Genomic DNA, 16204 nt, shown 5'->3' on the forward strand with positions numbered 1-16204 from the left:
GGCGGCCGTTTTCGGGCAGAGAGGCAAACGGGACGCGGCGCTCGTGCTCAGGGAGGAAGGAGAGAGGGGTGAGGGCGTCGTGGAGCTCGCGGGATGGTTCCAGGCGGGTCAAGGCGCGAGAAGAAGCGAGGGCGGTCGGCTGGCTCGGCACGGCGTCGCCGTGGCGCATCGGCGTTCATTCTCGACGTGCGCGCAAGGGGGCAGTGCCGCGTGGCGAGGTCGAACGGGTTGGAGGGGGCCGGGTTGGGCGAACCCAATGCCGGGGAGGTGGCCTGGCCGGGCGGGCGGCGCGTGGCCGGCGGCCTCGCACACGGCCGGCGCTGGACAGGGGAGGGGAGAGAGCAGAGAGAAGAGAGAGAGAATTAGAGGTTTGATCCAAAATTCGAATTTTTCTCAAAGATTCTTTTTGAAACATGAGAAACTTTGAATATGAAAATTGTAAAGAATTTCAAATGCTACACTTTTTGTTTCAGGTACCAAATCGTTTGAGACTCAAATCAAAAGTTAATTTGAAAACCCGACGAATGTACGTTAAATCCCGATTCGATTTAAATTCAAATTTTCTTCGACTTTTGTATCGAAACTCGAAAATATTTGCACTTGAAAGTTGTTTCACATCAACAATGCTACAACTTTGGTTTTGGCAAAATTTTGTTTGAACTATGTTTTTGAAATTATTCTCTAAGAATATTTGTTCAAAACTTGAAAAGAATACAATTTAAATCTCTAAAACCTTGATTCAAATGATTCATCATTTCATGCGCGAAACTTCACTTTCTCATTTTGATTTCAACTAGACTTTGATTTGTCGTGATGTTAAAGACATGCCAACTCAAATTCATATGCATACTAGCATTGGATTAAAAATTATTTAAGGTTTCCAAACTATGCACAAATACACATATGCACACATTTATTTGTTTTGATGTTTCTTGGTTAAGGTACATGATTTGGTGCTAACGACCCTGGTTAAACTAATTAAACACCTGGGGTGTTACAGTGGGCCTGCTATCACTGAGGGGCGGTGGCCCTGTTCCACGGACCGGGAAGAAAGGTGAAATGTTGCACGTGTGTTTCCTTGTCTCCGGTGTAATTCTGAATAAAAAAATAAGATGGTAAATTTATGTAACAGGATCACCAAGTGTAATTCTGACAAAAAAAAGTAAGATGGTAGATTTATAAAATGAGATCACGGAAGTAAAAAAACAATGTACTGGTGAGGTACCTTGAGAAGTTCCATTTCTACTTTCGTAGGGCAGAACTTTATAAGATTCTCCACTTGATCAACATCCAAGATAGATTGATCCAGCGCCAGAGCCGCACTCTGAATATATCAGTCATTTATCAGAGATTATAAATAGTCAGGTACCATATCTTTGTACGGTCCTCATTCTTACCACCAAATCTGATAGTGGCATCTTCACTTTTGTCAGCAACTCAATCTGTTTCTGTTCACATTTTAAGTGTCAAAATAAATGAGATATCAAAGAAAGATTATGAAACTATTACTAATTGAAAGGACATAAATTTCACAAGAGGTGGATTAAAAATCCAATCAAATCAAAAGTAGATGACACAACAGTAGTACAACTAGTAAGTGACTCAGCAGTCAAAAACTCAAGTAGCTGACAGTATTAAAAAATTCTTTAATATGATGCATAGTGCATATTGCGTACTGATTACTGAACACACGTGCATGCATAATCTATAACCAAATTGATTGAATGCGTGGAAGTGATTGTCTTCTTAAGGATGGCGATAGTGATTGAAATGTTGATTGAACGTGAGTGCACTTGTTCAATTCAAAAGGTTTGGTTTGCTAAATTTTTTGAAAATTGTCCCCTAAAGTATCAGCTTGTTTGCTAGGAGTTTGGGTAGTTTGTTCAGACCTAGAAATGTTTAGCTCTAGAATTGGTGACCACCAAATTGAAATCAGTGACTGGTTCTCTCGTCGAAAGTCCCATCTCTTTATCTCGGCATGTTTTGAGCTATAGGATGAATGCCCAAGTTATCACAAACTGTTTCCCAGCCAGTACATACCTCTGTTCTGAAATCATCTCTTTCCATCAGATTCATCGAGGAAAGGCAACGAAAGGAACAAGTCGAAGTGGCCATCGCAACAAAGTTTGCAGCTCTTCCATGGAGATTTGGCCGTGGAAGTGTCATCTGTGCACTGGAGGCCTTATTGGATCGCCTTGGCGTCTCTTCGGTTGAGCTCTACCAACTTCATTGGTTGGCTCATCATCCTTTAAATCGACTTTGTTTTTCTCCCCTGTTGACTCCATTGGTTAACTTAGCCGCTCTTTGCATTTCCTTTTCAGGCCAGGGATATGGGGCAATGAAGGTATCCACAACGAGACTTACCACATAAATATGTAACCCGCTTTAGGATGTCAATTTCACTGTTCTTACACGGTTTAGGTTACCTGGATGGCCTTGGAGATGCTGTTGAGCAAGGTCTTGTGAAAGCTGTTGGAGTCTCGAACTACAGCGGTTGTTGTCTGACTTTGGTATTCTTATGATATCATTTGTTAGGCTAGGTACTTCTTTTTCTGTAAAACTAACTCAGATCACGTTTTCCATGACTGTACAAAAAAATGCCTCCGAGATGCTCATGCGCAGCTTAAGAAGAGGGGGATTCCACTCGCTTCAAATCAAGTAAATTACAGTCTGATATACAGGAACCCATAGGAAAATGGGGTGAAGGCAGCTTGCGATGAGCTCGGAATTACTTTGATTGCGTATTCCCCAATCGCCCAAGGTAGAACATCTTTCATTCTGTGCACATTGTTGTTCTACTACTACTCAAGCAAGGTGTTGGAGCTATTGTGACGTGATGGACAGTGAATTTCGTCCAAAACTTTACAGGATCTAAACACACGCTTAGTGGAAAGAAGGTGCTGGAGCTATTGTGACGTGATGGAAACTTGTATAGTGTCAAACTGTCAATGTTCATGAATTCAGTGTCCAGTGGACATCAATGCTCCAAGATCTGTCAGAGCTTAAGATGCTTACTAGTCCATACCTTGAACACTTGAAATTCTTCCTGTTAGACAATCAGCAGCAAACTACGACTTACGTTGAGGCACTTCAGAACTTCAGATATACTAATGCATTATTATTCAAACAATCTCCAAGTTCTGAACATTGATGAACAGAACTGAATGTTGGCAATTGTTGGTCAGGTGCACAAGTGTTTGGTGCAGAGGAAGGAGATTCAGTGTATGGTTATCTCGTTTTCAGAAACTGAACCTTTAGCTACTGCTTTTCAGTTCCAAAGATGTACTAAGAATGGCCAAATCTATTGGTTGGGCAATCGTATTGAGATCAAACTGAATGTCTGAAACTGACTGAAGTACAGAGCCATCTTTTTAACTTTTCAGGAAGGGCTCCATACACTATTTGTGTTTAGTTCTAGGGAGTCAGGTCCAGACAGAGACGCTCGATGGTCATCAGTGGTCATGACGTAGAACCATTGAGCTCAAGACAATGATCTTTACTGATGCTGATCTCTCCTTCTCACCTTGTTTGGTGGGCTTTGCATCTGGTGTTAAAGTCCTTTTTGCCATTGCGGCTAAAGGTTGTTTAGTATGGATCTGAAGTCTGACCAGGTGAGGAAGGTACATGAGGGCGGTGATAGTTCACAATAAAATCTGATATTGACTGTGCATCATTATGTTCGGCGCATGATGAGTTTGCGTGATCTTCATTAGTAGGGCAATTCACAATAAAATTAGAAAAAAAAATCATCGCTATTTAGTTTGTTTATTCAGTGAATTTTTTCCAGTAAAATACTAGTTGGTTTGCAAACCCACCTGAAACCATCTTAAACCACCTTGAGCAGCCCAAGTTGAAACCATGTAAGTATGAATTTTCAGGAAGTGTGATCATCTCATACAAATAAACCGCCAAGTTGAAACGATATTTTGACCCAGATGAGTACCACTATTCTCACTCAAAATGCTCAGAAGAATGCATAAGTGGTTAAGACACAGATATCTGTGTTGCTTGGGTTTAGCAGATATATTAGCTTGGCTTAAATTTAGATCAATTGCCAAGATCTTATCATCCATCAATAACATGTATAATGGATGAATAAACTCCTATGAATCAATAACCAGTTTCAAGGACCCACAACAAAAAATAGGTAGGAGTAGCAAAGTTCTACGTTTACTAGACTTTTGCAGAATCACTGTTTAATATTACTAAATAAAATGTAGTAATAACTGCAATGAAATGGCTGCTACAAAAGTACAAATATCAGATAGCTTCGCACAAATAATAACATGGAAATATCACTTTTATTCAAGATGCTTATCAGTTTGTTCAGAACACAGGAAAGCTTTCTTCTGAAACAATCTAGCATGCAGACTTGTTTACCGCAACTGAACCATAAGGTTTCAGAGATGCTTGATCAAATGTTCAAAGTACTTATTGGGTAATTTTGCTCATATCAAACTCAAATTGAACTACAGAGTACTTTTCAGCAAAGCAAAGCACATATCCAACATAATATCATTCAAGAACCCTGCTAAGGCAAATCTTAACAAAAGCTCCAACAAGACCAAACATATGTTTACAATTCATGAGCAGGAGTTTTTTCAAGACCCATAATTGAGCATGAAAACTTATTACTTGCTCAGCACTTATTCGGTTCAGAGAGGAGCTAATCCATACTGATGAAAATCTGCAGAACAGAGAAACAGAGTGAATATATGTATATTCAGTTCCAAGTGCCCACTTAAAGTATGATAATAAAATATTTTTTTACATGTGCGCACGAAGCAATTGACAGGACAAACGACATTTGGGAACAGATGGGTAACATTATTCGCTCAAAGTGCTAAACAGAAAGCATAGATGATCGTAAACCCAGATATCTGACTTTCTTGGGTTTGCCAGATAAGTTCCTAGCTTGGCTCAGATTAAGATTAATTGCCAAGATGTCATCATCCATCCATAACATGTATACAAGATGAATAAGTTCCTAGGCATCTCTAACCAATTTCAAGGACCCTGCAACAAAAAATAGGTGGGAGTAGAAAATTTCTACAGTTACTTCACTTTGACAAATTCACTTTTCCATATTTTCATGGACTAAATTCTAGAAACTGAAAAACCATGGACTACGCAAAGTTGTACCTGGGATGTAGAAGCTCGTGTATGGAACAACACCGTGGGTGTGACCATCACCACAGTCCTCTTCCCTCACATGTCCGGACTCTAGAGCAATACTGAACCAAGCATCCTCTGTCCCCACAAAAAGACCCCAGCGCCATGGGCAAAACCAACATAATCATTTACGATGGCAGCTGCATCAACTTGGAGCAGTGTCAGGAGCTCAATGGATCCTTTTGGTGCCCATGTAGCATCCCCCTCAGGACCTGTCTCCATTGACCAGAGCCAGAGTCTGGAGTTCCCCACCCTTGCGAATCCCAACATGCCGTCCTCCGACGTCGTGAGCACCGCAAAATCCGAAACGAAACCGAGAGGCAGGTGAAGCACAGACACGCTCCGCTTGGCCAAATCATACTCTAGAATGTTGTTGGTCGCATCAATCAGGAAGTAGAGCGCATTCCCCGACAAGGGCGGTAGGAACCATTTCGACCCCATAGGTTGGGGAGGGAGGGCCGTAGGTCGGCTCGCTGCAGGCGCCAACCTCCGATGAGTAGACGTACACGTGCATCTCCTCAGGGCCGGAGTCGTCCAGGAAGACGACGAGGAAGGGCCCGCGGTGGCAGTCGAGGTGGTCGCACTCGCCGTGGGCGGCGCAGACCACCGCCGCGTTCCAGCTGAAAGGTGAGTGCGGCAGGGCGGGGCCAGGAAGCTCCCGCAGCTCGTCCGTGACGGGTCCCAGACCTCGAGGTTCGGCCCCCAGGGCGTGGTGGTGAGGAGGACGCGGCCGTGGCGGGCGTCGAGCGCGCGGCGGTCGAGGCGGTCGGCGTGGCTCGGGCGGAAGGGGGTGGCGGGGACGAAGCGGGCGACGAAGTCGTACTCGCAGTCGTCGTCCTCGCCTCCGTCCCGGAGGTTGGCCAAGAAGCCGAGCATGGGAGCCGCACAGTGGCGCTCGGCGAAGCCGCGGCGGAAGCCTGGAGCGGAGACGATGCGGCACCACCGCCTACACACGGTGGCGGCGCGGGTCGTCCGGCGGCAGGCGGAGGAGGATCTCCTCGACGAGCTCGTCCATCAGCCCCTCCGCCATGCTGCTTGCTTGACCGGACCCGGAGCGCCCGCGGCGAGCGGCGGCGGGAGGATTTTTTTTTTGATAAAACGTACCTGTATTAAACATAAAGATACCGTACAAAGTCGAGGGCGGTGGGCCTGTCTCATGACACGGAAGAAAGGGTAACTGTTGTGTGGATGACTTCGCTCCCTATGCGTGTATGTTAGGTTTGCCTTGCAAGGTTAAGAACTCGATTCGAATCGGCCGCCACTCACGGTCAATGAGACTGCTTAACATACTTGTCACATCGAGTAACAAGTGCAACATGATAATAATGAATACTGATGATGTTTGATTAATTCTTTAACATGGGTGATTAGAGATAGATGCTCATTTAGAATGGTTAATTGAACTAGAATTATGAAAGCTAAAAGCTGAAAGTAAGGATTTATTATTAGCTGCTTTTCGGTAAAACAAACTCCTCAGCCAAAAGTCTTGCATGTTTAGTTAAAGTGGACTAAGGTATAACCGTTTACGAGTAAGCCTTGTTGAGTATTAGTATACTCAGCCTTACTTGTGGCATTGTTTTCAGGTGGGGCTTTTGAAGCTATGTTCATTGGTAGAGCTTGGCCGTGATCCTTGCCTTCTGGTTGTTCCGTGGTGTGGGATGGACTTTCAGCTGGTACTGACTCCGCTCCTCCAGAGTGATGTCTCGTATGGGCTTATCGAGATGTCTAGTTATCGCTAGTTTGCGTATTTCTGCTTCCGCTAAACAATGAATACAAAATAAACTGTAATAATTAAAGAACTTCTGTAACTGGTTTCATTTTCTTAATCCATCCTATAAGGGACGGATTGAATTATGCTACGTCCACCAACATTTGCGTCCCCCGCTGAGATGCCTTATTAGTGTGCACCAAACATTGTGTACTCTAAATCTCGTGAAGGGACGGATCCCAACACCGGAAATTCCCATGGGTTGGGGGCTGTCAGCGTAGGGACCGTGTTGGAGCCGGTCGCGGTCGGTACCGACCAACGCGACGTGGCGGGCTCTGATTCGCCCGCCATGCCGCGTCAGCGCCACGTAAACTAGTTGTCTGTGACAGTTTGAGCTCCAAAAAAATTGCAAAAAAAAATCAAAATTTCACCCCCCATCCATCTATAAATAGAGGTGCCCGGTTTGAGCTCATTCCACACCTCTCTCAACTCATTCCACTCCCTCTCTAAGTACATTTCACACTAGTTCTCCACCATTTCTAAGCATATTTCAAATAGTTCTCCACCATGACCAATTGGAGCCGAACACGCAGAAGTACTTCGACCTCCTCAACGCCGACACACCGTTGGCCAATGTTTCTGAGGAGTTTGTCGATTCTTCTCCACTCCATCGCCGCTCCGAGCCCGCTCCGTCATCGCAGCCCCGTGTGCTCTTTCCACCCTGTTCATCAACGGGCCTTGAAACGTTTGGAAAAGGAGCTTAAACTTGACGAGGAGGATGCGAACGAGGTGGAGAAGGAGGAGGATGACGAGTAATTTGTATTTAGTTTTTAAATAAAATTATATAATCTTTATTTTAAATTATTATGTAATTTTTATTTTTAATTTCGATGTAATTCCTGAATTTTTAAATTTAATAAAATAAATTTGTTGTGCTACTTATAGTGCTCAACAAGAGAGAATGGAATAGAACGCGGCTGCAGGCTGAGGCTGCGGGCGGATGGTTGGAGCGCTGAGGTCGAGAGAAGGGTCGAGAGCTGACGTGGCGCTAACGTGTCTTGGCGGTACTAGGCTGATCGGTACCTTTGGAACCAGCCTAAGTTTTGGTGATTTTTTCCCATCGCCCCGGCGGCGAGCTCGAGAACGATCGCGGAAACATTGCAAACATTGTGGAAGGAGGCAAGCACCAAGCACCATCGATCGACTTACCAACGCTCGGTTTTTGCTAAAGGGTGAGCAAGGAAGGGGTGGGAAGATGAATGGCGGCTGCGGGATGGAGATCGAGGTCCGGTGGCTATGGTGGCGGGATGGAGAGCAAAGTGGGCGGAGGCGTCGAGGAGGGAGCTGGGAAGGTGTGAGAGCTCAGGACTTCACGAATCGAGGAATGAGAGAGAACTCTGAATAAAGAGAGTACATATTAGAATTCCGTTTGAAAATCAACAAAGAGCAGATGGCAAATAATACTTAGCCTTCCGTCCTAATTGTATATTCCAATCCACGAAAGCTCGAGCCAGTAAATCGGCAAGACATACCACGAATTAGTTTTTAGCTTTATATAAATACTTCTATGCAAGAGTACTTTCAACATTGGAACTAGTTGAACAATAATTCTGAATAAAGGCAATTCACCAATCCAAGATAACTCTAAAAGCACTTTTAATGGCAAATCAGAGCACATAAGGTACATTGAACTGACCTAAAAGCAAAATTGTAATATACTGTTCACATAAATTCTTTGCAGGTTAAAATGAATTAATAAACAAAAAGAAACTAATGGACAAACAGAAGCTCAGGGACTCAGTCACGGTGTGTCATCCGGCCAGCAGAATCGCAACAAACACCAAGAGCAGGCACAATTAGCACCAAACGAATCACAGACTCACTAGATCCTAAGCTAGCTAACAGAAAATCACAGAAAAGGTCACTCGGCTTGAAGATGACGGCATGATGTTGTTGTCGTGCGGCGCGCCGCTGCAGCTGAGTTGGGCTTCTGTTTAATATGTAAATGGCGCGGTCGTCACTGTTCCTCGGATTGGAACCATCGGATGAACCATACATCCCAACTCCCAATGAATTCGGACATCTCCAGTGCGCAAGTGTTTACTATGGCAGTCTACAGGACACGGCTGCGCCGGCCACCTATAGCGTACGGATACACACTGCCCACACACGGTGGGCTCGAGCGGCACGGCATGCTCCACATTGACCGTGGTTCACAAGAGTGAGCGAACACTTGAGCCCTCGTTTAGTTCTCCGTGTAAATTTTTTAAAATGAAATCTTTTCATATTTAAAGTATTAAATATAAACTAATTATAAACCTAATTACAGAACTCGTCTGTAAACTTCGACACGAATTTATTAAGATTAATTAATTCGTTACTATCACATGGTACTGTAGCAGCTACTATGGCAATATAGTGTCTAATTATGTCTAATTAGGCTTATTAGATTCATCTCGTAATTTACAATAAAACTATGAAATTAGTTTTTTATTTCATTTAAATTTAATACTCTATGCATATGCCGCAACATTCGATGTTATAGTTTTGAGGTGTGGGCGTAGATTATTTAAATAAACATAGAAATGATTTGAATCTAAACATAGAAGACTATGTAGGTCCTTCTGCAGGAATGCACTAAGATTTTAACGCTGCTTCTTAGCGCCATGAAAAGGAGCTGAAGAAGAAATAGGCTTAGTATCCTGAGCTAAGTCACTTTCTTGAAAGAAAAGTGTGATTCAATATTTCATAAAATGAAATGCACTTGAACTATCACCATTAGATATGCAAAAAGTGCTAGCTCCCATTACTTTTTAGCAAGAAATGTGTGTACTAAGCAGTAGCTAACTTGGTTTAACAGGTCCAAAACTGTATTCACAAATCACAGAAGTCAGTATCACATTTTCGCACCATTGAGAAGTTCTAATATGTGGTGAGAAAATACATTTAATTTCTGGAGCATTTGTGTTGCCTTCTCTGTGAGCATCTTCTTTGTCTTGTGTGTCAGATGAGGTAATTGCAAACTCAGATAAAATGGATTGCTAAAAAAATTCTACATCTGGTAGGCTATTCAGAGGACGGAGTAAAGAAGAGAGAAACTAACCTAACACTGCCAACACGCCGTCACCTCAGTTCTCTTGCCTGCCCTCCACGCCCCTGCTATAGCACCAGGACCTACCACCAGCAGCAATGAGATCACGAGAATATGCAGTCAGAGTCCCCATAAGGGTTTCGCGGCTCCTCAGAAAAGGAAGGAGAGGCAAATGAGGTTAGGTTGAGCACAAGCGCGACAGGCATAAATAGACATTATTTATCATAGACATATTTTGAATAAATAAACAAATGAGGTCACCTGCATGGCCCTAACCCATATTGGACTAAATTACAAATGACTTCACCTTCAAGTACTTGAAATTCACCGTTTTGCAAAGGCGGGGGGTGGTAGTGACCCAAATAGGTAGCCCACTGTATACCAAATGGAACTTGAATACATTTTACCGGTTGGTCCAAGGACCAACATGGCTTCAGTTACAAGGAAGTACAGTTGTGCAAGCCAATGAGAACGGAAGCGGAAGAGAAGATGTTTACCTGAAATACTAATAACATTCATACTTGTCATCCCCAAGTACTTTCAATGCATTTCAATGATGTGGTAGAGAATTCAAACTTAAACATAATATGTCTAAGGACATACAGATTTGCATAGAGGCATAAATAGACATTGTATTATGGACAAGAACATTTAAAAACAGCACACATTATAATCTTGGATGACTGTAGTAGTACGTTTAGATTTTAGCCCAGGGCTTAGGTGAAATCCGGGTCCACCATTCATGCCCGTGAAAGAAGCACAAGGTCTTCATTACAGGGTTGATGAGATGTTTTTGAACTCGTTTAAACAAGACACAAATGTCTTTTGATGTTTTAGCAGAGATTCACGCTCATTCTGGATTGCGTCAACAGCACCAGGAGCCACGAACATGTTCATGAACTTGTCATCTTTAACAGCAAACAGCTCGAAGCCAAGCGCTAAGAACAACCTTTCATGGCTGCATTGCATCATTAGAACAACTATATTAGAAACTCCATAGGTATTACACAAGGCCGTTTAATTCTAGTCATCCTATCCTCCACAATTTAACATGCAGCAGCAACTATGATGAAAATAGACTGACAGTCCATATTTACTACCGACCAACCATTCACTACTTACCAAAGCTAATGGTGACTCGGATGGTTATACTTTTTCTTTAGACAAAGACATTTAGCTAATGGTGACTTAGGTGGTATATTTTTTCTTTAGACTAAGACATTTAGCTAATGGTGACGCGGGTGGTTATATTTTTTCTTTAGATGAAGACCGTTGTACTAGAACCCAACTAATTTACTAGCTAAGAATCGAATGTGCTACAGTTTCACTTTGAATATCTAGCTTGTGAAAGTGCCTGATGTTTATGTGATCAGTTAGGATTAGCTTGATGGATATGTGCTTAACTTGATAGAAACATTAACAACTTGACAGCTGGTGACTAATCAGTTTGGTTGATATACATCAATAACAGAAGGAATTCAATTCCAGAAGTTAGATTCAACTATTGAACTGAACATGTATGAATAAGAAAAGCTATATGTTGGACATACCACGGTGTTAGGAACCCAGAATTCAATTCACAGGGAACACTCCTTTCGATCAGGACTTCTCGCATTTTAGCAAAATATTGAGCATATATTGAGCATATGCTAGAGTACGATGACCCAGACTTTGAGACCAGATCATCAGCACCAGGGATGTCATTGCTGTGATGGTTGCTGTTAGTGTTAGCATATGCAGGCATAGTCGCGTGCTTTTTCTTTGCCCCACCATCAATCATGTTTCCATTGCCTTTCTTCTTGCCACCAATCGAATCACCTGGCAGCTCCAGCACAGATCCACTGTCTGACAGATCCAAAAATGTGACCCCAGGGAAGTGGTAGTAGGGACTCGTAACTGAATCAAGGTGATGTCGCACTGTTTGCTTGCATTGCTTGGACAAATCCTCCACAAACTTATAATATGAGCGCCGGACAGCAGCAAGGAAGCCAACATATCCATCCATATCTTCAGCATTTTGATTATCTACTAGGAAAAAAAAGAGGAAGAAGCATGTAATCCTGCACTCCAATGACTCCCAAAAGCACGCAAAAGATAGGCGAATTCTATGGAAACAGTGAAAATAATAAGAGGTTGCAGATTGTGTACAAGGTATGGCATAAAACGAGAAAAAAATTGCTTATGTACATTAAAGGCTAACATTGAAGACATTAAGACACTCCATGCATATATAAAATAGCTCTACAATATAAACCAGTAATAGTAAAAGTGTTCCATGGAAACATGTGTAAAAAAACTACTGCTAGTTATTTCTGGCGCATGATCACACAAAGGACTTTAGTTTTTTACAGTGCTAAAGATGGCTACAATCAATTTCAGTAAGATGGTACCCTTGTTAACATAAGAAGCAAGATGGACCCCCAGTATATCAAAATGAAAATCTTACATCTTGAATCATGATTGCGGCTACACTCCATTGCAAGTTCAAATAGACTTTGTAGGATAAAGGCAAGCCTATCACATGCAGTATCAATAAGAGGAGCAAGAAATGATCGTGCGGCTGCACGTGCTATGTCAGCTGCTACCATAGTCAATCCACTGCACCTGCCTTTCTCAGCACGAGCAACTGGTATGTTTGCAACCTGATGACATCAATACACATTTTCAGCTAATATTTCCTAAAATCTTTTACTTATATAATCTTCATCTAATAATCTGAATGTACCTTCTCCCTTGACAATGGAGGGCACTTCATTGAGTACGCTGCACAATGGAATTCATGTATTACTCTTTCAAAAGCAGCACCGCCATACAACTTGAGACTGAAGTTGGCAGGTTCTAGTGCAATGGTAATGCCAGGCCATCTGACAATACCACTATGCTTCTGTTCCTCTTCAGTAGTTAAACCCCATAGCTCAGGGTCTAGATCAGCTGCTCCAACAAGCAGGTGATGCTTTTGTACCGAGAAAGAAGTGTTTGATTAGTTCTAGTACACCAATTAGCAAAAGCACTGGAACAGAAACATTAAGAATCGAAATTGTGTGTACATGCATACCAAATGCCTGCAAATAGAAGCAACGTGAAGCGTTGCCGATCTCCTCAGCTGACTGACATCAGAAGTTGCTTGCAGTTTGGATTCCAGTCTGGATAGGTCTTCTGAAACCCCAATGCATCGCTCCTCTAACAGTGCTAGGGTGGCTGGAACTGCTTCTTTGTACCTCTTTTGAATTTCAGATTCAAGGTGCTTCCTGAGGCAGGAAAACCCAATGTATGGTGCATATTTCTCTTCGCTAAAACCCCCTTTCACCTTTTCCTGCAAGTGACGCAACACGTCGATATCAACCTGGCAGATTCGGCTACGAAACCCCTCGTCGGTGGTCGTTCCACGATCATTTGGAAGAGCCACAAAGAAAGGGTGGATGTTATCCCCAAGGTAACCGCTGGCACTCAAGTAACTATCAATTTCCCACCTTTCACTGACTTCCTTCAAATGATCAAAACCAGAAACAACTTTATAAGGCACATCCCAAGTCCATTTTGTGATTCCTAGTGAAGACATTAATGGAAATTGTGTATGAAATTGATTATTATTGTGCAGCCAGACGCACCTTGAGGCGGTTGTCAAACTTAGAGACGATGATAATCGTGTGCCTGAACGAGGGATCAATCTCTCTGATAGTATCCAGCCAGAGCGAAGATCTCCATTCGACGCTGCTCTGCTGGAGGAACAAAAGGAGACGGTGGGGCGGGCTGGCTATTGACTTCACCATCGACAGGATCTCCTCCGGTGTGGTGTCTGGCTCACCCTTCATAGGCTACAGCGGACAGTTAATTACATCAAACAGCTGAAAAACTGGCTAAAAAGGTAAAAACCCACTCGTTTTGATTGAGATAGGAGAAGCTCCAAGATCACGTGCATACCCACCTTAAGCACCAAACCTGGGGTGTCAATGACGGTGAGGTTGGGGCAGTGGGCGTACTCGGCCCTCATGAAGATGGGCTCGGACGAGACGGCGGCCTGGATCTTCTGGAGATGCGACTGCGTGCGCTGCTTAATGACGTCAGCGATTTCCGTGGCCACCACCAGTGGGCTCCCATACTCCTCCGAGTCCTCCTCCTGCCACGCACGCGCAGGCGCAACCCACATCGGTCAGCTGATTTACCTCGATCTGAGAGAGAAATAAGGGGGGAATTAAGAGGGGAAGCACAGGAACTTTCACCTTGAAGCGGCACCGGGGATCGTGGGCGGTGGGGTCATGAACCATCTGGAGGACCAGGGGGCGGCGGGTGCCCATCTCGACCTCGCGTAGATTGAACCGGAAGCCGAGGAGGGCCTCCAGGAGGGAGCTCTTCCCGTCCGACTGGCCTCCCACCGCCACGATCTCCGGGATCGGGAGCTTCTCCCCGAGATCCGCCGCCGCTGCCTGCAGCCGGTTGTACGCCTCGAACCGCGCCTTCCAGTTCCAGTCCGCCGCCGACGCGGCTTGCCTGGTGGATGAGGACGGCGACTCCAAAGGGTTCGGCGTTCTCCCCGCCGGCATTGCAAGGCGATTAGCGGCCATGAGGCTGTTGGGGTTAGCTGTGGTGAACCAGCGGCCATAGCCTATCGGAAGTATATGCAAAAGAACCAGTGGCTTACATTGCAAGCCGCTGTAGTGAATTCGCCTTCCCCTGGAAGCTTACCATTGTAGCCATATAATTTATTTTAATGTTTACTATATTAGATTTTCTATTAGAATGATTAGATTTAATATTATTTCGTCAGGCTATTACAACCCTCCTTCCTTATCAGTATTTGGTATATCGAATTGATTGAATAAAAAAATTACCTCATTGGCCTAAAAAAAAAGTTGTGGTTCCTTCCTTGGTCTGAAAATTTTTTTCACTCAGTTCCTTCTCTGGCCTTTCCATCCAAAGCCGGAGAGGAACGACGTTTTTGCCCCTGGGCCCACCTGTCAGCCCTTCTTCTTCCCTCCTTGCATGAACTTGGTGTTGGGTCGCGTGCTTGTTTCGCCTGTTCCATCCCAGGAGGAGGCAGCGCCAGCCCCGGCGCGGGTGGCGGTGGCCCCAGCGCGGGCGGTGGCGGCCTGGCAAAGGAAGCGCTGGCCTTGATCCAGGTGCCGGTCGCCGCGCCGGCTCTGCAGGCCGGCCCCACCGCGCTGGCTGGGCAGGCCGTGCCGCCCGTGCCTGGCCGGCCTCGCCGCGCCCCACCGCACGTGTCTGGTCGGCCCCGCCCCGTTGCGCGCGCCCGCATTTGGTCGGCCCTGCCGTGCCGCCCATGCCTGGCCGGCCACGCCGCGCCACGCCGCCCGCGTCTGGCCGCGCGCCCCGCAGGCGCACGCCCATGCCGGGCTCCTCCACCAGGAACCGTGCGTCCGTGCACTGGTCCCCCCACTACGGCAACGCCACCACGGGCACCCCCGCCGCCACCGTCTCCAACGTCGAGTTCCACCCGCAGTGCATCAGGAAGCACGCTGTCGACGGGTGCGCCAGCACGCGCTCCTGCGGGCTCCAGGCACCACCGCGCCGCGCACGGACACGGAGTCTAGGAACCCCGCGGGCAGGTGCGGCTGGGTGTCTGGCCGCACCACCCACAGGAATGGCCGCCCCATCGACGCCAGCCCGTGCGCCATCTCCATGACCTCGCCGGGGGACAGCACCACCACGCTGCCCACTGACGCGTACACCACGGACCGCGGCGGCTGCGCGTCCAGCCACTACACGCAGTCGGCGGCGGCCTTGATCAGGTCCTCACGCACCTCGTCTTCCTCCTGCCTCTGCTGCTGCTGGAGCTCAATGAGCGGCCCCACGGGGATGAGCTCCGGCGGGCGCAGCGTCACGCCGGGGAGCACGGCCACCACGTCCGCCTCCAGCTCCGCGAACGATTACAGAGGCCGACCAGATATGTAATCACAATACCATTAAAGAAATTCAGTGCTACGATTACAATTTGCAATCAATTTACAGACCAGAATGTGGTTGTTTGCACCCGAATGGACATAGTTCCATGTGCGGGTGCTATGTACAACATTTCCGACCGAAATGAACCGTTTCCATTTTTTGTCCAGGGTTACATACTGAATGTTCGTTCGGCCTAGGTTTTCGCCTCCCATGACCTATAGCACACGTTTTTCATCTGTTTTCACCGCAACATGGTCCGTTTGAACCCGGATGAATATGGTACCATGTGTGGCTGTCATGTACAACCATTTTCCACTGAAACCAACCATTTT

The 16204-nt window shown here is 45.5% G+C and overlaps 2 long non-coding RNA genes and 2 pseudogenes across 2 annotated transcripts; 1 reads left to right on the forward strand and 3 right to left on the reverse strand.

Annotated features, from left to right (window-relative positions):
- Positions 1 to 1072: 1072 nt before the first annotated feature.
- LOC120681757 lies at positions 1073 to 1539 on the reverse strand. The gene is made up of 3 exons (XR_005678062.1): positions 1398 to 1539; positions 1226 to 1324; positions 1073 to 1095 (listed from the first exon to the last, which is right to left on the reverse strand). It is a non-coding gene; the product is annotated as an uncharacterized LOC120681757 (long non-coding RNA).
- A 545-nt stretch (positions 1540 to 2084) lies between these two features.
- On the forward strand, positions 2085 to 2510 carry LOC120681741. Its single transcript, XR_005678046.1, has 3 exons — positions 2085 to 2232; positions 2322 to 2344; positions 2422 to 2510. It is a non-coding gene; the product is annotated as an uncharacterized LOC120681741 (long non-coding RNA).
- Positions 2511 to 10350: 7840 nt separating this feature from the next.
- LOC120681673 lies at positions 10351 to 14599 on the reverse strand (annotated as a pseudogene).
- A 327-nt stretch (positions 14600 to 14926) lies between these two features.
- Positions 14927 to 15628, reverse strand: LOC120682903 (annotated as a pseudogene).
- Between the last annotated feature and the right edge of the window lie 576 nt (positions 15629 to 16204).

This window comes from Panicum virgatum, chromosome 7N, assembly GCF_016808335.1.
Source record: "Panicum virgatum strain AP13 chromosome 7N, P.virgatum_v5, whole genome shotgun sequence".
In the NCBI taxonomy this organism is placed as follows: Eukaryota; Viridiplantae; Streptophyta; class Magnoliopsida; order Poales; family Poaceae; genus Panicum; species Panicum virgatum.